Source organism: Triturus cristatus, chromosome 3_1 (genome assembly GCF_964204655.1).
Source record: "Triturus cristatus chromosome 3_1, aTriCri1.1, whole genome shotgun sequence".
Classification (NCBI taxonomy): Eukaryota; Metazoa; Chordata; class Amphibia; order Caudata; family Salamandridae; genus Triturus; species Triturus cristatus.
Window position 1 is genome coordinate 27,084,386 of NC_140583.1, and position 27,954 is coordinate 27,112,339.

The following is a 27,954-nucleotide window of genomic DNA, read 5'->3' on the forward strand; positions in this document are numbered from 1 at the left end:
TTGGAAGCTGTAAGCAATGAGGAGCAATCGATTCTATCACCTAATTCGTCCATCATTCCTGGTAGTCCAAATCATAATACAAGGGAGCAATCCCCACCGGAAAAAATATACAGTTTATTTAAACCTCCCGTAAGGAAAGAGAAACATAACCCAATAATCAGGGTCACACAAATCGCGAAACCTATATCAACACCAGGGAGCACCACGACAGAATTCAGGATAATTTGCCCGCGCGAGGTCAATTTGGTCAAGGAAAATGTTAGAGAAGAAAGTCGCAATATGGATACAACTCACAGCCAAAGCCAGGGAGGCAACGGAGTTATTCATGTAAGGGACCACGAAATTCACTCACAAAAAAATACACGTCTTCCTGAACTCACCTCTGACCTTCTCAGGGCTCACCTCTGACCTTCTCAGGGCTCACGGTGGTTAAGAAAGGAATTGAAAGGGGTTCAGACACCGTGTCACAGAGTAATCTCTTTAATAACAACATTCCCCAGTTTGTCTCAAGGGGAACCCATGACATTCTTAATAGAAGTGTACTGCTTAAACTATTCAATGCCCTTTCTCCCCTGAGTCATAGCAAAACTAGTGACATTGAAAGCATAGAGTTCAAACAGAACTCATACTCCACGGGTCAAGAAATTACAACAGCTACGTTCGTTGATAACTCCCTCACCGAGCACATCTGGCAGCAGAGGGATTCATTTGCCAAATGGGGCATCGAGTTAAAAAAGATCGTTCCTCCCCATTATCTCAGCCCGCTACAACCACCAAATCACACAGAGGGCCTACAGGCCCGGACCATCTCAGCCCATTAAAGGGTATAGATTACACGGCCAGGAAAATTACTATCACTTTTGCCCATCCAGAAGCCACTAAGTCCTTGGGCTTCCGGCACTTGAATATAGCCGGCACGACCCTTGGATTGGCATGAATGAATTCATTAATAGTTCCAAATTTACAGCAGGGTTGCAACATCTGTTCCTGGAACGTGTAAGGCCTGACCACGAAATTAGAAGATCCCGACTTCATGGAATTCATTACACAGTACAACAGTCTTCTTTTCCAAGAAACTTGGCAGAAAATCCCATCACCAAAAATTGGTTATAAGGAATTCCTGAACCCGGCGCTGAGAGAGCAACAAAATATGGGAGAGCAAAAGGTGGTCTTTCTACCTTCAACTCGACAGATATCCCATGGCACGCTTCTATGATAGACCTAGATTCCTCCTGACACCTATACGTCAAACTTGAAGCCCTGCCATTCAACAGTTTGATAATACTTAACATCTACATTCAACCCGCATCTAAACAAAAGAGGCTAAGAATCAAACAGCTAATAACATCATTAGTAACATTAAAACTTGCCTATCCTAATGCCAAAATCATATTGTCGGGTGACTTCAATATGAACTTACTGTACAACAGGAAAAAAGATATTACAGGGCCCATATCAGCCCTCAATCGACGTGACATATTCGGTAAGAGATGTGCGGCCTGTCTTGATGACCTCTCAATGTGTGTACTCAACGGTCGAAGCCCGACAGATTGCCCTGCAGCATACACAAGGGTTACCCCAAAAACACGCTCAATGATAGACTACACCTTCATGGATCATGACCTTCTCCCGTACATTGTGAATTTTCAAATCAGATAGGGCGGAAAGCGGCCATCAACCACAATCTTTCAAGCTGTTAGGATACACCATAAACACAGCTAAGTACAACGCGATGTGTCTTCCAACACAATGCTATAACATAAAACGTCTCAGCCGGAAAAAGGATAGCATTGAGGATATCATGGGTACATACACCAGTCTTTTGGAGAGATTCAATGTCGAACCATTAAGTATAAAGTCCTGGGAGTCCTTCATTCAGGAATTAAATAACAAATTCTCAAACCATGTCCAGGGTCATAAAGCAGGAAGACCAAAAGGGCCAGTTTGGTTCACTAAAGGTTTGGGGAAGCAAAAACAACAGTTAAACAAGTACCTAAGACAACTACGAACCTGGGGTCCATAAACCCTCCAGGAACTCCTGTTTTTCATAGCAAAAACAAGAAAAGTGCTAAAAGGGATAAACAGACGGCCAAGAAAGAGTTCCACAAACACATCTGGGTGAAACTTCTCCATGCCGCTAAACAAAAGGACTCTAAGCTTTTCTGGGAACACACTAACCAGCTATCATACGGCAGGAACCGTCATCACAACTCGGATATAACGGATGTCACTTGGAGAGCCCATATTGATCTTTTATACAACGCAAACCCATTCTCAAGTACCCTAAATCATGGAACACCAATAGGGAAGGGGGCCGTTGGTGCAGAACTAGTCAATGACACGTTGACTTACGAATCACCTGAATTCTCTTTGCAGTTTTCACAAGAAAAAGTTCTAAAGACCATAACAAATTTAAGATCTGAGGGTGCTCCAGGGCCCAGCGGCTTGCCAAACGCTCTGTTTCGGCATGATCCTTCATTTTGGTCCGGCCTCCTTACTCCTTTTTAGGTCTCGCCTGACCCAGCGCATGCGCTAGTCTGGCGAGACTTTTTGTGAGGGCTCAAAAAAGTGCTACCATGGCCAGCCTAGAGCTACAGTGCATGTGCGCGGGCGCGCGCTCAGGAGCAGAGGCACCATATGACAAACCTCGTCATGCTCATTAAGCGCCCGCGATCACTTTCACTTTCGCCCGCGATCACTTTCGCGGCGCCCCTTTGATGTTCTTGTTCAAAGAACATCAAACATCAAAGAACATGTTGTTGTGTTAATGCTTTGCTGCGCCCGTTTGACTTACAATGTGCTTTCTCTTTCCACAAACTCGATGTTTGTGTTCCTTTATTTTGAGATACTTTTAGTATTACTGTTTTGTGACTTAAAGAACATTAAGGAAATGTTACTGTGAAACTGGACAACATTCACAGTGTTTATTTCTGATCGCAGCGGCTGCTTCATGTCCGTTGCACCATTCAGGGAGTCCTTTCGTTGACGCTTTCATGAGGACATGATGAGGAAGCTGGAAACGTTTGGCACATTCTCTTTAAAAGCACAGCATGTTGGCGACTGGTTAATCGATTAGACCTATGTAGCGCTTTAGATCTCAAAGCGTTATGGTGGGTGCAGCAGTTACAACTCATGGAATATGGGGTGCAACTCACAAGGAGGGGGCAGGATTGAGTGCACATTGGCTGCAATCGAACTCTTAAGATGATGGGCTGTGTGTATCCATTATCAGCACTCTGTCTTCGCTAAGTGAAGTTGTTTTGTTGTTGTGTCAATGCTTTGCTGCGCCCGTTTGACTTACAACGTGCTTTCTCTTTCCTCAAACTCGATGTTTGTGTTCCTTTATTTTGAGATGCTTTTAGTATTACTGTCACACACACAACCACACACACAACCACATCCACATGCACAACCACACACACAACCACACACACACACAACCACACACACACACCACACATACAACCACACACACACACACAACCGCACACACACACAACCACACACACAACCACACACACTCCCACAACCACACACACCCACAACCACACACACACACAACCACTCACACAACCACACACACACACAACCACACACAACCACAACCACACACACAACTACATGCACAACCACACCCACAACCACATGCACAACCACACACACAACTACATGCACAACCACACCCACAACCACATGCACAACCACACACACACAACCATACACACACAACCACACACACACAACCACAACCACACACAACCACACACACAGAACCACACACACACAGCCACAACCACACACAAAACCACACACACAACCACACACACACTCACAACCACACATACCCACAACCACACACACCCACAACCCCACAGACAACCACACACACAACCACAACCATACACACAACCACCCACACACACAACCACACACAACCGCACACACACAACCACACACACACAACCACAACCACACTCCCAACGTCAATCACACACACACAACCACAACCACACACACAACCACACATACACACACCCACACACACACACAACCACACCCACAACCACACACACAACCAAACACACAACCACACACAACCACAACCATACACACAACCACACACACAACCACACACAACCGCACACACACAACCACACACACACAACCACAAACACAACCACACACACAACCACACACACAACCATACACACAACCACACACAACCACAACCATACACACACAACCGCACACACACAACCACACACACACAACCACACACACACACACAACCACACACAACCACACACACAACCACACACACACACAACCACACACACACACAACCACACACACAACCACACTCACAACCACACACGCAACCACATACACAACCACACCCACACCCACAACCACACACAAAACCACACACACACAACCACACACACAACCACACACACACACACACACAACCACACACACACAGCCACACACTCACACACACAACCCCACACACACACACACACACACACACACACACACAACCACACACAGCCACACACAACCACACACACAACCACACCAAGCATTTTCATAGCCAATAGGTCTCACCTTTGGGACCTTATAAGTGTTTAGCCACGCAACAGTTGATGTGGTTGCACCAAGGATATTGTGCTGCATAACTAAATACTTAGAAGGTCCCAAAAGTGAGACCTATTGGCTATGCCAATGCTTGTTTTACTCATGCCATTGCCTCCAGTTTGATCCCTGACTCTTGGAGAGGAAGCATTCTAAATCCAATTCACGAGTCAGGCTCACACTCTGATCCATCCAACTATAGGTTGATTGCATTAATTGATGTGGAGGCAAAAAAATACGCATCAAACCTTATGGTAGATTTAGAGGACTGGGTCAGCCGAACCAACCTTATACCTTATACGCAAACCAGATTCCGGGCAGGGATGGGCACCCTCACGAATATTTCTGCGGTCACTCTCCTAGCCAATCAAGCCTTTGCAAAATCCAGCCCTTGTACGCATGCTCTATCGATCTTGAAATGGCTTTCGATAAAGTTTCGATAGCTAAGTTATGGGCAAAAATGCTAAGCTGGGGGTACCAACTAAACTTCTGGCAGCCATAATAAATCTTTACTCACACACGTGGGTCCAAATTAGGAAAGAAGATGGGCGCAGCATAACCAACAAGATTCCAATACTCAACGGGTTAAAACAGGGGTGCAGGAAGGTGGAATCTGACTATATGGTTGCCTCCACTTTTTTCCTGGTGTTTTGCTGGTTTATGACTTAGTTTGACAGGGATCCTGCTATTCAGGGCCCCAGTCTATCTGCTTTCTCTGTAAAATGGTTTCCATGTACATTAGGTACATTACTAATTGGGTTCTGGAGTGCCTTATAAGCCCCTCGTATATGGTATACTATGTACCTAGGGCATAGGTACCTCAGAGGCCTACCAGGGGCTGCAGCATGTATTATGCCACCCCTGGGAAGCACTCCAAAATGGCACCACACGTCTGCTACTGCAGCCTGGGTAAGGGTGTGCTGGCACCCCTTACTGTGGTATAGGCTACCTATAGCCACATATATATACAGACACATATAAACCTATAAGCCACTCCTATGGCAGGCCTTAACAATCCTGAAGGCAGAGTGCTTGGTTTTGTGTGAGAGGGCGCCCAAGCATGAGCTGAGCCCCTCTGCAGCTTTCGGAAATACTTCCTTATGGCTGTTCTGTGATACAGCCATACCATCTACGGAGCTGCACGGAGGCATACAGAGGCGAGGAAAGATCCTTTACTATTGGTTATTTCAAGGCATCCTTCCCTCCAGAGCAAGCTTATGAAGCCTGATTATCACTCCTAATAGTATACCAAGTCGGTTATATAAAAAACCACAAGGGTCAGTGTACCCTTTATAAACTTTCTCCAGACCTGCACATGTTTGCGGTTTGGCTTTTGAGTAATAGGCATAAAACCCATATAAACAAGTTTTATATTCTGAGTGCAGTAGGGATCACACTAGGTCCTGATGAGTAAAGCAGTGGGGGCTGCTTACGAAACATGTTGACCCAGTAGGGGGTATCACATTAAGACACACCCCCTACACATCCCCTCTCTTAATGTTCCCAGCAAGGGAAATGAATACAATGGTTTTTTCCACTAGCCAGGGATTTTTAATTTTTTTTGTAACTTTCACTAACCCTACCACTCTCACTCCCACACCACACGTAGCCTATTTTTTCACAAAAACGGTGCTCCCGCGGAGCCGTAGGTTGCAGCACGCCCCGCCCCGTAGAGGGACGGGAAGACCCCTTTGATGAAGCATGACACTATGGGATTCATAGTGTGTGAGGGGTATTTTAAAAACACTTAGTGCCTTTCCATGACAATTCATGAATCATTAAACACACCTTATTTAGCATCACTAAAAAACTGAAAAATATTAGATAGTTTCCATTTATATAGGGTAGAATCATATTGTTTATGAAAAGTTAGACAGGAGGTAGATTCTATCCAGTTACCTCTTACTCCCCCTTTTTGGTACCTTTTTCCGTTCTGTGATACAGCCATACCATATACTCTTAAGTGCACTATAACCTTGCGGTAAATGTTAACTTTGGAATGGCTGCATCAAAACATGTCGTGTTTGGTAACAAACATCTTGGAATACAACCCCCGCCAGTTCTGGCAGCGGGGGTAGCATTCCACCCTTCTAGAGGGAGAGACATGTTCACACTGGTCAAACCCGGTAGGACTTTCCTGAGCCCTGGCATCACAAAATGGATACCTCTGCTACAGACACATGTCTGGCCTCCTGCTGCTGACCGAAACTCCGGTAGGGGAGGCCTGGACAATAGATTTCCTGTTGAAGGGAGGTGTAACCACCTCCCCAGACAGGCAGGTGTGTATTGGGGCTGGGCGGGAGCACTCTCTGGTGCTTTGGAGTCCTGCACTGGGGGCATGTTTGCTGTCCCTGTGCATAGTGCAGTTCAAACTGGTTGCAGGGGCTACCTGCCCCTGCTCTGGTGCGAAACTGGACAAAGGAAATGGGTGTAACCACCCCTCTTTCCAAGCCCACCCATAGGTGGGGCCTTAGAGTTAGTCCATCCCCTAAACTTAGTATAAGTATAGGAATCCAGTCCCTAGGACTTTGGATTACCCTGGACGAAACTCTGCAACATATATCTTGGACCTTCGACGTTCTATCCTGACTAGAAGACTGAAGAAATCTCCCTTGGGGTCAAGGAGTGACTCCCCTGCTTGGCAGGCACCAAAGAAGCAACTTACCGGTCTGCATTGCTGAAGCTCCCACTGGACGCTGAAGTCTTTGCATCCCCAGAGGTGGATTTCCAGACTTCCCCGAGGCTACCCTGAGTCCACAGCAAAGCTGAGGCCTGTGGCTATCGTGGGTGATGTGGAACCGTGACCCTTGGACACCGTGAACTTTTGCAGCAACACTATTTTCCTGGTCCTCCTTGAAGTTGTGCTTTGGGCTTCTAGTAGCCCCAGCCTTGAGCACCTCCAGCACCGAGGATTGTGGGCCTCCACTCTACGAGTAACCCGTGGGTCCATTTCAAGTGCGACAGCATGAGGTTCCTTCACAGTCACTAGCCCATTGGCTAGCAGGTCCCCACGAAGGCAACTCCTTTTCTTTTTGGGCTTTCCTGGTTGCTCCAGAGGTGCACTGACTTACCCTTGCTGGGTGAGTCCCTCAGACCTTGCTGGTCTGCACCGAAGCCCTTTCTCTAAATTCCAGTGACTTGCCGTTGCCAAGGCTTGTTGGGTCCAATCTGGTCGCCGACACCGCAGCATTCGACAGACTTTGTGGGCAGCTCGAATCCGGCTCGTGGACTTCGTCGACGCCTCCTGGACCTTGTGGCTGAAGAGTCAAGACACCCGTCAACTCACCTGCAGCACCCGACATCTGTGGGCATTGGTCCATCCTGCCCTCGGTCACTGGCCAGTGACCCAGACTCTGTCCCCTCTGCTTTCAAGTTCCTTCCTTCCTAGATCCAGGCTTGGATCTCTTCGGACACTTCTCCTCTTCACGGCAGCAGCAGTTCTTTGCAGGCTTCCATTGAAATCGACGACGCGACCCGACACCAAAAGACACCTATGCCCCCGGCTTCCCTGGGTGAGGTAACTCGAGTACTCTGGTGCTCCCATGGGTGCTAGCCCTAGAACTTCCTAAGTCCAAAAGGGTTTGGTCCTGACTCGATTAGAAGTGTCCCTAATCTTTAAATTTTACACACTGCATACAGTCCCTGTGGGTCCCTTGTGTCACTATCTTGGGGTCCCAGCGATTCTAGAGGCACTAGGCCTGGTGTCTAGTTCAGTCGTGGATCTTATATCACTTTTTTGGTATATGCTGTGGTACGCCCCTAGGGCCCAAACATGTGTTTGTGCTATTACTGATGATTGCTATCTTGTAACTTAAGAACTTCGAGCTCCAGTCTCATAAAGAGACTAGAGGGGTGTGCTTTATCTTAAATACGTATATTTTGAATATATACCTGGTGTGGTTGTCGTTTCATTTGATTATTCAAGAGATTATAGACTGGTAAAACAAGCTGCTTTACATTCCTTCAAGACTTAGCCTGAAGGCTGCTCTCCAAAGCCACGACTAGGATAGCTTTCAATAAAGGTGGTCTTTAACCATTCACCATAAGGGGTTGTTTGGACTGATACAAGGTGCCCACTAGAACTAGTGGACAGCATATATCAGGCCACCTTCTCACAAGGGGTGTGTGTTAGCCCCCTGCCTATTTAACATCTTCATCTCTGACCTGGATAAGCATCTTCAGTTAATCCAAGCCGACCCCCCAAAATTGGGCAAAATACTGACACTGTGTCTCCAATACGCCGATGACATCGTTCTGCTAGCACAAACTCCGGTAGGCCTGCAGCGACAGATTACAGAATTAGGAGTTTATACCAGCTTGGCCCAATTAACGATCAACTATTAAAAAAACAAAGGTGACGTGTTTCTCCAAACATAATAAAACAACATAAAATCGTAAATTTACCTGGAAATTGGATGACCAACCACTGATTTCTTTCCTAATGGATAAAACTGCCTTCTTAAAAAAACACCATGCTTGGGCAGTGATACATGCTTATCAGACGCTGAAACCCCAACCGTACCTGTCTGAACACTTTTCCTATCAGAAAAAGCACTATTTGACGCTGCTGTGAATAGGGTCATTTCCCACAAAGGATTTGACCAAGGAATGCCACCTTTGCGGACAAGGGGACGAGTCATTATTACATCTATTATGTATCTGTCCTGCACTATTAGAAACTCGAAAAACTGGCTTTCGGGAGGCCTTAAGGAAGGAACAAGTAAGAACATGTAGAGCGGCAGTCATTAAGTGTCTTGGAGGGTCGTCGATTCAACTGTCTCGCAGAGCCATACATTTCTGGAAAATCGCGGCAAAAGAACAGGACAAAAAAAGTAATTCAATTCAAGTTGCTTAACAACAATCTGTATACACATTTTCCAATTGCATTGATATATTTGCCAATACTTTTGTCTTTTCTAACCGTTGTTTATCGCTCGTGGTCATGTCCTAGTTGCCTTTTTTATAACATGCTTTTAAAATGTATACTTAAAGTATTATGTTCCACGGTGGTTCTTCCACCCTTCTATGATTTTTAGCGAAATCAAATAAAAGTATACTTGACTCTCCCTCACCAATGAACCAACAGTCGCCAAGAACAACTTTCACGACGGGATGAAGACTGTCGCCGCTTGGATGAAGACCAGCTGCCTCAAGCTCAACTCAGAGAAGATCAAAGTCCTCATCATAGGCCTCAACCCCTCTGCTGGGGACACTCCTGGTGGCCAGCAGCACTTGGACCCTCTCTCACACCCACAGACCATGCGCAGTACCACGGCATCATCTTGGACTCCTCGCTCACCAAGAGTGGCCAGATCAATGCCGTCTCCTCATCCTGCTTCCACACGATACGTCTGCTCTGAAAGATCTTCAAATGGATCCCCACTGAATCCAAAAAGATGATCACCAACGCACTCGTCAGCAGCAGAATCGACTATGGCAAGGCACCCAGAAACTCCTCAAGAAACTGCAGAACATCCAGAACGCTGCCGCCAGACTCATCCTCAACATCCCCACCACACCCACATTACCAGCCACCTAAGAGACCTCAACTGGCTCCCACTCAACAAAAGAATCACCTTCAAGCTCCTCACACACGCCTACAAAGCCCTACATGATGCAGGACCTGTGTACCTCAACCACCGCCTCGCATTCCATGTACCCACCAGAGACCTCCACTCCTCCCAACTTGGCCTGGTCACCGTCCCACGTATCCGCAAGACCACACCCGGAGGAAGATCCTTCTCCTACCTCACAGCAAAGGCCTGGAACACCCTGCCTCTCCACCTCAGATAATCACCATCACTGCCTCAATACAGTAAGGACCACTCTCACCTCGGACAATCACCGTCACTGCCTCAAAACAGGAAAGACGTGGCTCTTCGGCTGGACCACAGCGCCTCAACTGACCTGCAGCTCCCCCCCAGCACCATGAGACACTTACGAGCAAGCATTCACGCTCTACAAGACTCTGATTGATTAATTGATTGATTGATTGAAGAAAAATCCAACTATTGCACCAACAAAATTGAGGCAACAAGTTCCTCAAAAGAACTCTAAAATAGTTATCGTTCAGCAGCAATCCACACCCCTGCCCCCCCTTGGAACTGTAGGCTCACAAGAGCTTTGAAATCAGATAGCTGAGTTCTTTCAATCCAAAATTGCTAATATTTACAAAGAGTTTGAAGCATCAGTACCAGTAGCTGAAAACCTGTTGCCCTTAAGCAGAGAGCTGCGGTCAGAATCTCCTATAGCTTCTGGGCTTACAGCGCTTCCTTTCCTCACACCAGAACATGTGGTACTGCACCTTCTTAATACCAAGTCAGGCTCTCCCCTTGAACCATGTCCACCAAAAACCCTGCATATAGTGGCCAGCTTGGTAGCGTACCCTCGCTCATCTATGATGAATAAAGCCATCTCCCCCGGGTGCTACCCTTGGTTGTGGAAAGAAGCAGTAGACGAGCCACTTCTTAAGAAGAAGCCCAACTCGGACCCCAATGACCCTATAAACATCTGACCTGTCTATCTACTCCCAGTTCTAGCCAAGATCTTGGAGAACATCTCAATAGCCACTTGATGGCATATGCGGAAAAGTAAAGTTGGTTGGACATGTCAATGTTTGGGTTCCGGAAAACATCCCAGAACCGAAACAGCGTTGGTGTTGGCTACAGACTGTATTGGGCGGCCAGTGGATGTTGGGCAGGGCGTGGCACTGATCCTTTTGGATCTGTCCACGGCCATTGACACCATCTCCCCATCTCTGCTGGTCGATCGCCTACAGGATCTGGGACTCACAGGCAGGCCCTTAAACCTACCGTCTTCCTTCCTCATGACAGACCCCAAAGGGTGGCGACGCACCCATTTTTATCAGACCCATTTTCCCTGCCATATGGAGTGCGGCAGAGTCATGTCTGAGCCCGACGCTTTTTAACATGTACGTCTCCCCACTTGCCAGGATCACCTGTGGGCTCCAAGTGGTCCCTTATGCCAATAACAAGCAGATCATCGTGTCGATTACAAAGATACAAAACTAACTTCACCCTATATATGACAGCAGTAGCAGGCTGGGTGGGAAAAACGACTTGGAGTTTAATGGGGAACAGACTGAGGTGTTGGTCTTTGGAACACAAGCCTCTCTCTGGAATAATAGCTGCTGGCCTGAGACACTATGTACCCATAATGAAGGCCAGGAACCTAGGGCGATCCTGGACAGCGAGCTCACACTGGATTGGCAGGCCAAACGCACTGCGTCAACGTGTTTCCGGCTGAATAGAATGCTGAGGAAAATCTTTCCTTTCATCCCCCCCTCGGCACGGAAACAAGTGGTCCTGGCGTTGGCCATGTCAAAAATGTACTATTGTAATGCCCTTTACTTAGCTGCCAACAGCACCCTAGCCAAACTGCAGGTGGTGCAGAATGCACTGACCAGGCTCACTGAATATTCCAAAACGGCGGTCGGTGTCTAAGGGACTGCATGATCTGCGCTGGCCCCCAATAAAGGAGCGCCTTATGTTCCATGCCGTCTGCATAGTGCACAAGGCCCTTTACCGGGTCAGCCCAGTGGGAAGCAAGGCGATGTTTCACCGGCATGTCCCCGTGACCAATCTACGCTCAGCTCACCTTAACTTGGTGACAGCGCCTAGAGTTCAGAAGAAGAGATGGGGAGGCAGAGCTTTCTCAGTGGGGCAGCAAGACTGTGGAACTCGCTGCCGAGTCATCTGACTGGTGTCAACTTACACTCTGCCTTCAGGAAAGCCTTAAAGACCTGGCTGTTCACTCAATGGGGAAATCCTCCAGCTCGTTTTTACAATTCTGCTAAACTGCTTCTGGCTGAATCAGACCACTGAGAATATAGCGCCTTGACGTTTATGGGCATGTGCTGCGCTTTATAAATCCTGCTCAAATCAAATGAAGCTGCAGGGAGGGTGGCATGAATCGCAGTGGTGCACAACTCAAAAGCAGGTGCTCTGGCTCAGCCCCAGCCCAGCTGACACTGGTCAAGTATGAAGGCACATGCTCCAGTGAAGAAGGCGCGGTGGCACGGGCCAAGTCCCAACCCAGCTGACACTGGTCAAGGGGGAACTGACGCTGGTCAAGGGGGCAGGCACGTGCTCCAGGGAAGAAGGCGCAGTGGCACGGGCCCAGTCCCAGCCCACCTGACACTGGTCAAGGGTGCAGGCACGCGCTCCATCGAAGAAGGCCTGGTGGCAGGGGCCCGGTCCCAGCCCAGCTGACAAGGACACAGGCACGTGCTCCAGGGAAGAAGGCCTGGTGGCAGTGGCCCGGTCCCAGCCCAGCTGACAAGGACACAGGCACGTGCTCCAGGGAAGAAGGCCTGGTGGCAGTGGCCCGGTCCCAGCCCAGCTGACAAGGACACAGGCACGTGCTCCAGGGAAGAAGGGCTCGTGGCACGGTCCGGTCCCAGCCCAGCTGACAAGGACACAGGCACGTGCTCCAGGGAAGAAGGCCTGGTGGCAGTGGCCCGGTCCCAGCCCAGCTGACAAGGACACAGGCACGTGCTCCAGGGAAGAAGGGCTCGTGGCACGGTCCGGTCCCAGCCCAGCTGACAAGGACACAGGCACGTGCTCCAGGGAAGAAGGCCTGGTGGCAGGGGCCCGGTCCCAGCCCAGCTGACACTGGTCAAGGAGGCAGGCATGTGCTCCAGTGAAGAAGGCGCAGTGGAACGGGCCTACTCCCAGCCCAGCCGACACTGGTCAAGGGCGCAGGCTAAGGTGCGGTGGCACGGGCCTAGTCCCAGCCCAGCTGACACTGGTCTGTGGGACACCTCCTGTAGTAAGCAGTGGTAGGAGAAATGTAGATTTGGAGTAACGAGTATTACCAGTGAGTAACCAAGTCATTTTAGCAGCTAAGTGTCCCTCTGACGCACTTAGTAATTTCTGAGATAAACTTGGCCTAAGCAGGCATCCTCGCTTGCTGAACGCGTTCCACGTCATCGGCCACGTGACACCGCGGGCATCTGGGCGCCAGGGCCGCGCATGCGCACTTCACGCGGCATCAGGATTATTGGACGAGCAGAATCAATAAGACATGTGCCCCCAGCATCACTCCTGACCCGCTGAGCCCGCACGTGCAGGCGTGGTATTACCTACCTTTATCAAACATGGCGTGCAGAGCCACGGGGCCCAGAATGCTCCAATGACTCTGCCCACTCCTTCCCAGACCCCGAGGTCACTCCGCGGGCCCCGGAGCAGTATGGGGTGATCAGTCACAGGCGCCATACTTGTGGGATACAATCAGGCCCACGGGAGTTATGCGGCAGGCAAGAGCCGAATTATGTAGCAGGGTTGACTAAATTATTTAACAAGAAAAGACAAATTATGGTGCATAAGGGAGCACCTTTTATGCCAGCACTGCCCACTTGCTCCATGTGTACACATGGTGATACTATCTGGGCAAAGGTTTCACCTCATTAGCACCAGTTTGAAACCCAAACGCAGCAATAAGGAACGTAATGCTGACAGTCAACCCTTGTGAAAGGCCTTCTGCTGCGCGGGAGCTCGCACCGCCACATTTCTAGAGACTTCTGATCCATGTGGTCAATCCATAATCATGCTTACAACACGCGCTGTACGGTACATGAAGGGTTGTGAGACAGTCTACAGACTGAGTACGTCAAGGAGGGATTACACACGTGCATTTCCCACATATTTGAAGGAACCGGAAGAGGAAGTGATTTGCCTAGAATCACACCATGGTGAGCCCAGCACTGGTCTCGGAGCTGGGTCTCTAGTTCCCAAAGGCACCAGCTCGAGCCGCTAGGCTATATCTGCTCTCCCTTATGCTGAAGCAAAACAGCTGTGTTTCTAAATTTTAGGGACTGTTAAGAAAGTGTGACTCTGAGTCTGGAGATGTCCCGGACAGGAGCTAAATCAACAAGTACAGCACTGACCCGGCAGCCAGGGGCACTGTCATGTTGCATGGCTGACAAATGCTGCCTCCCTCTGTCCCAATCTGTTTACTCTGCCCTAGTCTGACCTGTCGCCCCCAGCCTGCTCCTGTCTACAGCATACTATGGATGTCTGAACACGCCTCGACCAGTGTCCACTCACGCCGGGCCTCGACCAGCCCGCTTTAGAAGGTCCCACCCTCTTGTCTTGTCCACTCCTAGCTGGTCTCTGGTTCTTTCATCCTGTCTTCGTCTGTTCCAGGTTGTACCAGTCTGCCTGTTCTGGCTCACTGGGCACTTCTAGCCTGTCCCTGGCTTACCTAGTCTGCCCTGGCCTGCTGTGGTCTGTCCCATTCACTATTGGTCACTTCTAGACTGTCCCTGACCGTCTAGTCACCCCAGCCAAGTCCGGTCTTGTCCCATTCTCTTCTGGCAACTTCCAGACTGTCCCTGGTTGTCCTTGTCAGCCAGATCTCGTCTTGTCTCATTCTTTACTGGTCATTTCTAGCCTGTCCATGGCCTTTCTAGTCACTACAGGTAGGTCCAGTCATGTCCCATACTCTGCTGGTCACTTCTAGCCTGTCCCTGGATGTTCTAGCCATCTCAGCCAGCTACAGACTGTCCCATTCGCTATTGGTCACTTCTAGACTGTCCATGGCCTTTTTAGTCAATAGGGCTAGGTCCTATCTTGTCCCATTCTTTACTGGCCTTTTCTAGACAGTCCCCGGATGCTCTAGTCACCCCGGCCAGCTCCGGTCTGTCCCATTCTCTACTGGTCACTTCCAGCCTGTCGCTGGATATCCTTGTCAGCCAGATCTGGTCTTGTATTCTCTACTGGTCACTTCTAGCCTGTCCGTGGATGTTCTAGCCAACCCAGCCAGCTCTGGTCAGTCCCATTTGCTACTGTTCACTTCTAGACTGTCCGTATTCTTTCTAGTCACTACGGCTAGGTCCGGTCTTGTCCCATTCCCTGCTGGTCACTTCTAGCCTGTCCCTGGATGTTCTAGTGAAGCCATCCAGCTTTGATCTGTCCCATTCTCCACTAGTCACTTCCAGCCTGTCCTTGAAGTTCCTTGTCGGCCTACCACAGTTTGTCCCAGTGTGCTCTAGTGTTGTCGAGCCTCCGTCACTCACCCCTGGTTGGCTGCAGACAGTAGGAGCTGACCATGTGACCATCTGTTACTGCCTGAGGTGGGCACTCCTGCCCCGATACAGATTCCCGCAGTAATGTGGTCCCATAACAGTGGATGGTGATCAGTGCACACACGTGTGCCTCACACTCCTGGTGTGCACGTCACATACAGCTGTACAGGTTTGTTAAACACCCATAGCAGCGGTGGGTGATCAGTGCGCACACGTGTGCATCACACTCCTGGGTCCCTATCACAGATAGGGTGCACTCTTCCTGTTCACACCACGGCACACTTTTAATCAGGTGTGCCGGGTACAAATAGGGAAAGTGCATCCAATTACATGAGCTTACGCTGCCCTTGTGACAGCGAATTCAGGTGAGAAACAGAGCTGTTTTGTAGCAGCATCTCCTAGGGATCCCTTTCCCCCCTCCAGAGGGCTGCTATCAGGGGGCACACTGACAGTACACCACCTTTTAGGTGGTGCACTGTCAGTGCGCCCCCTGACAGCTTCTTTCAGCCCTCAGGAGGGGGAAACAGGGTCCTATTGACCCCAGAGACATCCTCTTCCTCCACAAAGCAATCTGTCTCCAGGCACAATTCTTAGTTCCACGCTCACGCTGTGCTACCAGTTGGTATCCAGTAAAATATGTGGGCACTTAAGAGGGCACCACTTTCATGGTGTCACAAGTAGATGGTGTGGGTCCCTCGTAGGATATTTTTGATGTTCCTGAGACCTCCAAAAGAACATGGGGTAAGCCCACAAGCCCTTGGAGAGCACACTTCAGGGTGCCACACAGCGGCAGGTATGCGGCCCAGGCCAGACACTATTCAGGCAGGGTGAGCAGTCCCTTCAATGGCAGTCTCCTCCTTGTGCACAACAGATTCCTCTGGCAGTGTGCACCACACAGTCCAAGATGTCTGGTCCCACGTCCCCACAAGTGTCTCTGCCCTGCTGAAATGTGGCACCAGTAGCCTTTCACCTACCACTAGCTTCACCTATTAAGACGTGGCCCCGGAGTGCTCTAGTGGTAGTGAAAGGTCCTCTCAGGATGGCTAGTGATTTTAAAAGGCCAGCCTGAGCAGAAGCTCAATTGCACACGCACAGACCTGTATTGGAAGGCTGGACACATGTTTAGGAACACCATAGGTGCAAGTGCACTGACCGGCCTGCAATGGCAGGCTGGAGACGTGTTAATAATATCATACGTGCAAGTGCAAGTGTGCACACACAAACCTGCAATGGCAGGCTGGAACCATGTTCAAGCTCATCATTGGCACACGTGTGCAGATCGGCCTGTAATGGCATGTTAAAACATTGGGTAAGCACCGCTTCTCAATGTGTGTAGGAAGGGCACACATACATTCCCTCTGCATTTACAGTGGGAAAGTGCCCTAAGGCCTCTCTCTATAAGACAATCAACAAAACCCAGGAGGAAAATGAACAAGCATTGGCATAGCCAATAGGCCTCGCCTTTGGGAACTTATAAGTATTTAGTTATGCAGGACAATATCCTTGGTGCAACAACATCAACTGTTGCATTGGTAAACACTTATAAGGTCCCAAAGGCGAGACCTATTGGCTATGCCAATGCTTGTTTAGGTAGTGGCTGAGTATGCACTGGTGTCCCTTCCTGCACATGAACAATCATTAAAAAATGACGAGTTGCAACTTCTATATGTGCTGTATTCTGCAGCTCACATAGAAGTTGCAATTCACTCTTGGGGATCATTTATGTGCAGAAGGGACACGTGTGGTTGAACATGTGAATGCGCGGTCCTTAGACTTCTTGTTCTGAGGAATGGTGAATCTCCATGTTTGTAAAATGAAAGCCTGGTATGGCAGCGGTTGAATACATTGGATGAAACATGAATTATGGAAGAAAAATTTAATTAAACTGAAAAATGAATTGTTGGAACATATTTACTTGAGAACCCAGAAATTAGCAGTGCACCCTGACACGGGGACCTGACGAGGTTCCCTAATTTTGCAGTTTCACTTCACGCGCTTGGGCGGAGCGCATCTACAGGGTTGCACGCAGTATTAACAAGCCAGTGAGCATGAGAAAAATTGAGAAGTAAAAAACGGGTGCGCATTCTACCTTTTTTTTCCAAAAGAATTTTTATTGTTTTCATGATAGGCAAAAACAGCAAGACACTTGAATAAACAATGTGCACAGATCATTTGATATACCAGCACCCCAACAAACAGTATAGAAGTAAACCCCATTTCAGGTATGCTAACACAGCCGGTATCAACCCACCGCCCCTCGACCCTGCAGTCCACCTCAATCGTCCGAGTCCGAGGAGTCCTCATGGGACAATGGCGGCGGGACGCATATTCCTCCTCTGAATCTGTTCCAGGGCCACGCATTCTACCTTTTTGATGTGTGCATGTAACACCAAGCTCCGCCATTCTCCTGTGAATATGCTCCTTGGTGCCTTGGAGCGAGCGGCTGGACGTGCCTCGAGGCTCGTGTCAATAGCCTCCTGCATATGGATCTCCATCCAGTGGGTGATGGGAGTCACCGTAAGAGTGCGCCTGCTTCACTGCTTTTATTCAGACCATTATAGGGGTCTGGTCTGTCAGGGTCAGCTCTTTAGCACCACCAGTCACCGGATAATCACTACAGTTGCCACTAGGCCTAGTAGATCTCCTCTCGCCAGCCACTGGGGGATTGCCCTGCACCCCACTCCACCAGCCTCCACAGGTCCCTCTGCTCTGGGACCATATCAGATTGAGACCCGGGGCTTCCTCACATGTGGTCGGCCACTACTCTCCCCCTGAGCACTAGCCCACGCCCGCCCCCCAGAAGGGTGCTGGCTGCCCAGCACCTCCACAGCATTGGACCCTGGCAGAGAGAGGCACTGGCCCCAAGCATGATGCAACAGCTTTCCCCCGTGAGGCAAGAGCACCCTAGCCTCCTTCTACGGCATTTCCCCTGGGTCTCCTCTCCCAGCGCTGGGCCTGAGCCAAGCCCTGGATCAGCCAGACAAACTCTGTCAGCCAGTCGGCAACTCACAGTTCACAAGGCCCCCCTCCCCAGGGCAGCCCACATGCCTAACTCCTGTTCCCATCACAGGGAGTGGGAGGAAAAGAGCCTCCCCCACACCATTGGCACTGCCTGCACCAAGACTCAGGGACCTGTGCCGGCCGCCATCTTGCTGATTTGTGGCCAAGCCCGAGTCCGCATCTGTGGGTTTGGGAGATGCCGCCCAGTCTTTCCACTGTGTTGGATAAGGTGATGCTAGGCTCTGACAGCCCGAGGGTGTCAGGGGGGCCTAAAACCCAACTTTGAAAAGGAAGAGAGCTTAGAATTACACCAACAAATACATGCACCCCAGTCCACGACCGCCCCTTTCTTTAGCTCCATAACATGCATGCTCTCCGGGTCACTCACTGTAGGAGAGTAGGGTCTGCTATCCTATGGTCACCCCAAATTTTTGCCTTTTGCTTCACTGGTTTTTGACATATTGAGGCTGTGGGCCTGCTAATCAGACCCCCAGCCTGCTGTTTTCTCTAACTAAATTGACACTATGCACCCTAGGTGCATAACCAATTGGAAGTGGATCACCCTGTGAGCCCCTGTACCAGTGTACACTAGGTACCCAGGGCATTGGTGTATCTAAGGCCTGCCAGGGGCTGAAGCATGTATTATGCCACCCCAGGCTTGGCCTAACAAATTTGACACAACTGGCTGATCACTCAGCTGGGGTAAGTTGGTGTAACCACCTCTTACTTAGGTGTAGTATACCTATACCTAACCTTAAATGGAACACATGTTAACCTATAAGTCACTCCTATGGCAGGCCTTAACAATCCTGAAGGCAGAGTGCTTGGTTCCATGTGAGATGGTGCTCTGGCATGAGCTGAGCCTGTCTGCAGTGGTCGGAACAACTTCCTTCTACCATTTCCAGAAATCGTCATACCATATACTCTTAAGTGCATTATGAACCTCGCGGTTAAATGCTATCTTTGGTTTGGCTTTATCAAAACATGTCGAGTAAGGTGTCATACGAATTGGAATACTAACCCCTCGCCAATTCTGGCGACGTGGTTAGCATTCCACCCTTCTAGAGGGACACGACATGTACAGTACCTGAAACCCGGGTAAAATCAGACATAGCCTCAGCTCCACAAAATGGATGCTGCCACCACAGACACAAGTCTGCCCTCCTGCTGCTGGGAGTCCTTCCAGCTTGGGAGACGTGGACAAAGGGTTTCCTGCCAGGGGAGGTGGGAGCACCACCCCAGACAGGATTTTGTGTATTGGTCAGGTAGGGCTTGAAAGAAACCAGACATGCCTGAGGCTCACAAGGAGCCTCGGTGCATATGCCAGTTCAAACCGGTCCTGGGGCACACCAGCCCCGGACCTGGGGCTAGCTGGACAAAGGATTGGGGGTGTAACCACCCCCCTTCCTGGTCCCACCCTTAGGGAGGGACCTAGCAGGTAGTCCGGCCCCTAGAATCCGCTTAAAGGTAGGAGCTGTGTCCTAAGACTTCAGACATCCTGGAATCAACTTAACCACAAGAAGAAGACGGGAACTTCGACGCTCTGCTGCACAGAGGACTGAAGGAAATCTCCCCTATGGTCAGGGAGTGACCATCTTGCTAACGCAAGCACCAACCAGCTATTGAACGTCTACTTTGCCGCCGCCTCCAGCCGGAGCCCGAACCCAGAGCCCGACAAGACCTGAACCTCCAGACCTCTCACCGCCCGATCCACAGTCCCTGAAAAGAAGGAACCCGTGGAGGCACCGAGACACGTGGAGCCAGCCATCTTGGAAGACCGACGACAAGCTGCAAGCGCAACGACAGAGGCTCCCTCCAAGTTGTGCTTTGGGTCCTGAGAAGCCCAAACACCGAGCAGCATCTGCACCAAAGGTGAGTCCTCCAGCATCTCCACGATCTGCGTGGGGCCCCTCTGCACTTTGCATCTCGACGCGCCTGCCCGGTCCCTGGCCCGTTGGCTAGTGGCCATTTTGGCGACCTATTTGAAAATCAACGACGCTGGTCTGGTTGCTCCTTACTGGCCCTAGCTTCTCTCCAAATCAGCTTTCTTGAACTTCCACGACTCCTGCCTTTGCCAAGGCTTGTTTGCTTCTTTCGAGTCGCCGACACCGCAGACAGGGAGAGCCTGCGTGGGACAGCTCGTGACTCGACTCCTGGACGTCGTCGACCTACAGGGACCACGTGGCTGCGGAGACAAGCTACACCTAACCACCTGTTTGCACCCGACATCGCCTGGTACCTACCTGGTGCCACGCTGGTCACTGGCTAGTGACTGTGAACACTGTCCCCTCTGCTTTCAGGTCTTCTACAACTCCGATCCACCCTTGGATCCAACGCAGCTCTTCTGGGAGAAATAGCCCAGTGCCAGGTGCCAGACCTGGCTCAGCTAACTTAAGGCTACTGGGGACTGATAATAGGTTCACCCCATTGGATCTCCCTAGTGGACTTAACCAGGGGCTTGGGAGGCAAAGGAATCACTCAGGTGAATCTAATGCTTCTCATGCCTCTAGAGGCTCTCAAGGTCACTCCAGAAGAAGGATGACCACCCCTCAGAGGAGGGAACATGAGGCCAGAATGAAGGAAGCTCAGCTGAGAACCAGGAGACAGGAGCTAGAAGTAGCTCTGATGGAAGAGAAACTGAGTAAGGCTAGGCAACCTAGAGAGAGTGGGTCTATACCCACTGGTGGCAGCATTGTCCCTAAGGACAAAGATAGGGTCTTTGACAATAGGAACCTGTCCAAGGTTGTGCCCCCCTACAAAAGTGGGGATGACATCCACAAATGGATGACTGCTCTTGAGAGAGCCTGCAAAGTGCAGCAGGTTCCTGAAGACCAGTGGGCAGCAATCTTATGGCTCTCCTTTGAAGGAAGAGGCAGAGATAGACTCCTCACTGTTAGGGAGGAGGATGTCAGAAATTACAGAGCCCTGAAGAGTGTCCTAGTTGATGGGTTAGGCTTAACCACTGAACAGTACGGGTTAATGTTCAGAGACACCCAGAAGACACAGACTCAGGACTGGTCTGAATACATTGAATGTGCCACTAAGGCTTTGGAGGGTTGGTTGCTGGGAAGTAAGGTATCTGATTATACAGGATTGTACAATTTGATTATGAGAGAACAGATTTTAAATAACTGTCAGAACCAGCAACTGCATCAACACTTGGTTGACTCAGATCTGACCTCTCCCCAAGAATTGGGAAAGAAGGCAGACAAATGGGTCAGAACCAGGGTTAAGCAAAAGAACCAGAACCAGGGCCAAGGGGGTGATCAGAAGAAAACAGACCAAAAGGGTGGAGATCAGAAATCTAAAGACCAGAAGTCTTCAACAGGGCCCCAAACTAGTACTAACGAGGGTGGGTCCCAGCCTAAAGGGAAGAAGAAAGAAGGTCCAAAGAAACCCTGGTGCAAATCTTGCAAGAATACAACTCACTGGACTAGTGATTGTAAAAAGGGTGGAGCCCCCAACACTGTTGCCCCTAAGGCACCTGCTCCCAGTACTACTGTTAGCAGTGTTGGTCCCCAGACAAAGGGTGTAGTGGGAATCACTATGGGAACTGAAGGAGATTCTTACTTAGACAGAACCCTGACACAGGCAGTCTTGATCTGTGGTGGGGACATGGATTTGTCCCTGACTGTGAGCCCCCGTAACCTGGGCAAGTACAGACAGACTCCTTTAATAAATGAGAAAGTGGCTCAAGCCTACAGGGACACATGTGCCAGTGTCACCATGGTGACACCAGGCTTTGTGGACCCTGGACAGTACATACCATGTGAGAATTACCTGGTGACCAATGCCAGCAATGCCACTACTTCACATAGTGTGGCAGTTGTTAACTTCTCATGGGGAGGGGTAACTGGCCTCAAAAGGGTTGTGGTTAGTGCAGACCTCCCAGTAGAATGTTTGTTGGGCAATGACCTAGAGAGTTCTCTATGGTCAGAAGTGGAGTACAGGACACATGCAGAGATGTTAGGTATATCACCACATGTCCTTGCTGTGACCAAGTCACAGGCCAAAAAGTGCCTTACTGAACCTGTCAGGTGGCGAGAACCGGTAGTACACCGCTCGCATCCCCGCAATGTGGGGGAACTACGTTTCCCAGGACGCCCGGCAGAACACGCCCCACGTGTTCGGCGCCGAGCGCGACAGCGGTTAAAACCGCCAACAAACACCAAGCGGTGCCGATGATTCCAGCCCGTCCTGTTCATACTCTTGTTCCAGAAACAACGTTCCAGCCCTGCATCCTCGGCCTTGCCCTAGTCCTTGTATCCAGCCTCCAGGAAACACTACATCAGCGCTCCTCTGCCCAAGGATACCGGGTCCAGAGTGGTAGCGCGAAGGTGAAAACCTCGTCGGTGGACCCCGACGCTTCCACGTTCCTGTTTTCTTCCCTCATCCATTCCACGCGCTCCTCTGCCCACGGAGTTCCGGGTACAGAGTTGTAGCGCGGACTGGTGCGCTCCTCTGCCCACGGAGAACCGGGGCCAGAGTGGAAGCGCGAACTGGGGCGCTCCTCGGCCCTTGGAGTTCCGGGCTTAGAGTAGCAGCGCCCGTTCCTGTTATTTCCTTTAGCCTTCAGGGAGGCGATTTCCTCGTTCTTTTAGGAGTGACCCTGATCCAGGACGCGCTCTGGGGGGCATCAAGCACTGACCTTCAAGTGCTGGCTTTTGCTCCCAGTGGGCAGCGTCCCTCTGCCCTTCCGGATTCGATCCCACGAATCCGCCCTGGCTCTGCGGAGACTCGTCAGTGCGAACCTCAACTGAACGACACGCAGGCCAGGCCAGAGAACCCTCAAAACCCCGGGTGGGAAGGTGACAGGTGAGAAACCACTGCAAAGCGGGAGGGGGGAGGCAACACGTGGGTCACTATTGACGGGTGTCTGACGGTGTGCTTGTTTCGTTCCAGATCCCTCTCCCAGCTGTTCCTTCCCTTCCTTCCCTCGCCCACCTGTCTCCATAGTCCGTGTGTGTTACACGTTCTCCGGACTGGGGACGGATGGGAGGTGGACCCCATTATCTTCAGCGTCATCCTGAGGAGAGAATTTTCCGGCCAACGTGACAGAATCATCGGCCCACGAATTATCGCTCCTCCCGATCACGCTGTCATAGGGGATGACCTCCTTAGAGGACGTGGTGGCAGCCCTGGCTCTTGTCCAGGGGGAACTAGCCGCCTCACGTCAAGAAACCGCTGCCCTCCACTCCCGGATGGACCGTATCCAACGGAATCCCTTTGATGCCGGGAGTATTGGCCCAGCCTCCACGCCCCAGGTAGTGGTAGAGATGCCCGCGCATGTTCCCCTGGCCCCTCCTGAACGATTCCATGGGGATATGCAGAAAGTACAGGTCTTCATGACTCAGGTCCTCCTCAACTTCCATTGTAAACCCAAGTTGTTCGCTACTAACCAGGCTAGGGTAGCTTTCCTCATCTCGTACCTGTCAGGAGACGCGGCCCAATGGGCGGTGCCTATCGTCAGGAGAGACGACGCCCTGCTCTATGATTGGGATACGTTCCGCGAAGAGTTCGAGAAAACCTTCGACCGAAGAGCCGATACCTTCTCCGCGGATCGTGATCTCCTCGACCTCAAACAGAGCAGTTCCGATTTTCTCGGATACCTCAACAGTTTCAGGAGGCTGGTAGCGGAAACTGACTGGCCTGAAGCAAAGCAGTCAGCCATATTTTACCGGGGGCTGACGGAAGAATTGAAAGACGTCATAGCACAAATAGATCCCCAACCACGCTCCTGTGTCGCGATGATGGAACTTGCCTCGCGGTTGGAATACCGCCTCCGAGAAAGGAAAGGGGACCATAGAAAAAAGGAAAGACCCCCTCCGTCCTCGGATCTGGCACGAGCACCCGATCACGGAACGGCCCGGCCCGAACCCATGGAGATAGGGGCCGTGAGAGCGTCCCTCACCTCGAGTGAGAAGGATTACCGCCGGAAGCAGGGCCTCTGTCTGTACTGCGGCAAGAAAGGCCATTACCTCAGGGAATGTCCCGTCCGTCCTAAGGTCGGGAGGCCTCGCGCAGGCCAAGCCGCGGCAGTGACGGGAGACGGGGAGGCGGGAAACGCCCAGGCTTGAAGGACCTCGAAGGGAAGCCTTCAAGCTACCACTCTATCCCTTCGGTAGAAGCCGATGCTGAGGCAGAGCCGGACCACTTCTTCCTCACGCTTCAAGTCGTGATAGACCATACCACTCGGACCATTCGGGCCATGATTGATTCTGGGGCCACAGGATGCTTTCTGGACGAGACCGAAGCCCAGAAGCTGGGGGTCACTCTCCTCCCCAAACATACACCTGAACTCGTCTATGCAGTAGATGGGAAGGAGTTGGACTCGGGGCCCATCCGTTATGTCACCCCAGCCCTCTGGATGACCATCGGGAAAACCCACGGCGAATGGTTGGCCTTAAACATCATCAAAGCTCCCCGGTGCAAACTCATTCTGGGGCTACCCTGGTTAAGGAAACACGAACCAACCATAGAGTGGTCCGCGAACACCATTTCCTTTTGCTCCACCTTTTGTCGTCAACACTGTACGGTGCCTGACTCACCTCCACCCCCTCCGTTGGTCTCTCAGCAACATATCGCCACGGCGGCGGAGAAAGACGTAGTGCTCCCGGCTTGGTATAGCGCCTATGCGGATGTCTTCGACAAACGGAAGGCCGAAGAGCTGCCACCCCATCGGACATATGACTGCCGCATCGACCTGGAACCTGGAGCCGTCATCCCCTGTTGCCGTGTCTATGCTCTCACAGGACCCGAAACGAGTCACCTCCGAGAGTATCTGGACACATACCTCGCGTTGGGCTTCATTCGCCCCTCTCGATCGCCCGCAGCCTCCCCGCTCTTCTTCATCCCAAAGGCCAACGGCGAGTTGCGCTGCTGCATTGACTATCGCGCGCTCAACGCAGTGACAGTAAAGAACCAATACCCCTTGCCATTGATCCCAGTGCTGCTCGAGCAGGTCAGGGAGGCAGCCCTGTACACCAAGCTGGACCTCCGTGGGGCATACCACCTGGTTCGAATGAGAGAAGGGGACGAATGGAAGACGGCGTTCAAGACGCAATATGGGTTATTCGAGTACCTCGTGATGCCATTTGGGCTCTGCAACGCCCCTGCCGCCTTCCAGTTCTTCCTCAACGAGGCCTTAAGGGATTACCTGGATAAGTCCGTTATAGTCTACATCGACGACATCCTTATTTATTCGGCCAACGCGAAGGAGCACGTCGTCCACGTGAGACAGGTCTTACAAGCCCTCCGCGCGCACCGTTTATACTGCAAGCTCACGAAGTGCGAATTCCAAGTGACGACAGTGGAATTCCTGGGTGTTCTCCTGACTCCCGCCGGACAAGTCATGTCGGATCGGAAGGTGCAAGCCGTGGTGAAGTGGCCGCCTCCTACGACTGTCAAGGAAGTGCAAAGCTTCCTCGGCTTCTCCAATTTCTACCGGCGCTTTATCCATCATTTCTCCCAACTGGTGGCACCTCTTACGAAACTAACTCGCAAAGGCGTTCCGTTTTCCTGGCAACCCGAAACACAGAGGGCGTTCGAGCAGCTCAAGACCGCTTTCACCACCGCTCCGGTCCTACGCCATGCCAAACCTGAACTCCCGTTCATTGTGGAGGCGGACGCTTCGGACATCGCAGTTGGGGCGGTTCTGTCACAGCGGCATCCAGACACCGGCCACCTCCATCCAGTGGCCTACTTGTCCAGGAAACTCAACCCCGCCGAAAAGAACTACACGATCGCCGAGAAGGAGCTGCTAGCGATTCGGGAAGCCTTCCTGGAATGGAGACACTGGCTGAAGGGGGCACAACACCAGGTCACGGTCTATACCGACCATCGCAACCTCCAGTTTTTGCGGTCTGCTAGGCATCTCACCCCCAGACAACAACGGTGGATGCTCTTCTTCGCGGAGTACCACTTCCTCGTCACGTTCCGACCAGGAACCCAGAACCAAAAGGCGGATACCTTATCCCGCCAGGGTATGACCTGTCTCCCCTTGGCAGATGCCGAACGAGCCATCATTACCCCTGACAACGTGGTGGGGAGAGTGGAAACCGGATCGTTCCTTGACGGAGTGACACGGGGTATCAAATCGTTCGCCTGGTCGTCCTGGTTACGCAGCCACAAGGAGTGGCGTTTGTTGCAAGGCATCCCCTTGTGTGGCTCCCGAGTTCTGGTTCCTACACTCCGCCTCCGAAAGCTCGTGTTCAGCTGGTGCCACGACGCCCCCTGCGCCGGTCACATGGGTGGCTCCAAGACCCTGGAAAAAGTACTGCGACAATTCTGGTGGCCGTCGGTTCGACCGGATGTCCTCCGATGGGTCAAGCAATGCACCGTCTGCGCCCAGATGAAAACAGACCACTGCAAACAACAAGGCCTCCTGCGTCCACTACCGACCCCTATGACTCCGTGGGAAAAGATCTCCGTCGATTTCATAGTGGGACTGCCGAAAGATCAGAACTGCACGGCTATTGTGGTCGTCATCGATTACCTCACCAAGATGGGGCATTTCATCCCGTGCAGGCAGATACCCACGGCGGGGACCTTGGCGAAACTCATGTTGAAGGACATCGTACGGCTCCACGGCCTTCCATTGGAGATCGTGTCTGATAGGGGGTCCCAATTCACAGCCCGATTCTGGAAGGTCTGGTGCACCGAGCTGGGGATTCAATCATCCCTGTCCACCAGCTTCCATCCCCAATCCGATGGTCAAACCGAGCGCCTCAACCAAACCCTGAAGCAGTACCTCCGTTGCTATGTGGACAAAGCCTCAGAAGCCTGGGTGGAGTGGTTATGGGTGGCGGAGATAGCTTATAATAGCACCGTTCATGCATCCACAAAACACACTCCCTTCTACCTCTCCTCTGGGTATCACCCTCGTTTCACCCCTTTTTTGCTCCCACGTTCTGGCGTCACTCTGCCCGATCTCCAACACCGACTCGCGCTGATACGCTCGACCCTCACAACGGCCCGCGAAAACCTCCGCATAGCAAAGAACAGGTACAAGGCGCAGGCCGACAAGCACCGTAGGCCCAATCCCGTGTACCGTAAGGGGGATAAAGTATGGTTGTCCACAAAACACATTTCCTTCAAGAAACCCAGTGTGTTCAATCCCAAGTTTATAGGACCCTATGCGGTGGTTCGCCACGTCAACCCCGTGGCCGTACAGCTCCGTCTCCCGCCTCACATGCGCATACACCCCGTGTTCCACGTCTCGTTGCTCAAGCCCTCTTTGTGTCCTGTGAAACGTGTCCCTCCTCCAGTGTGGG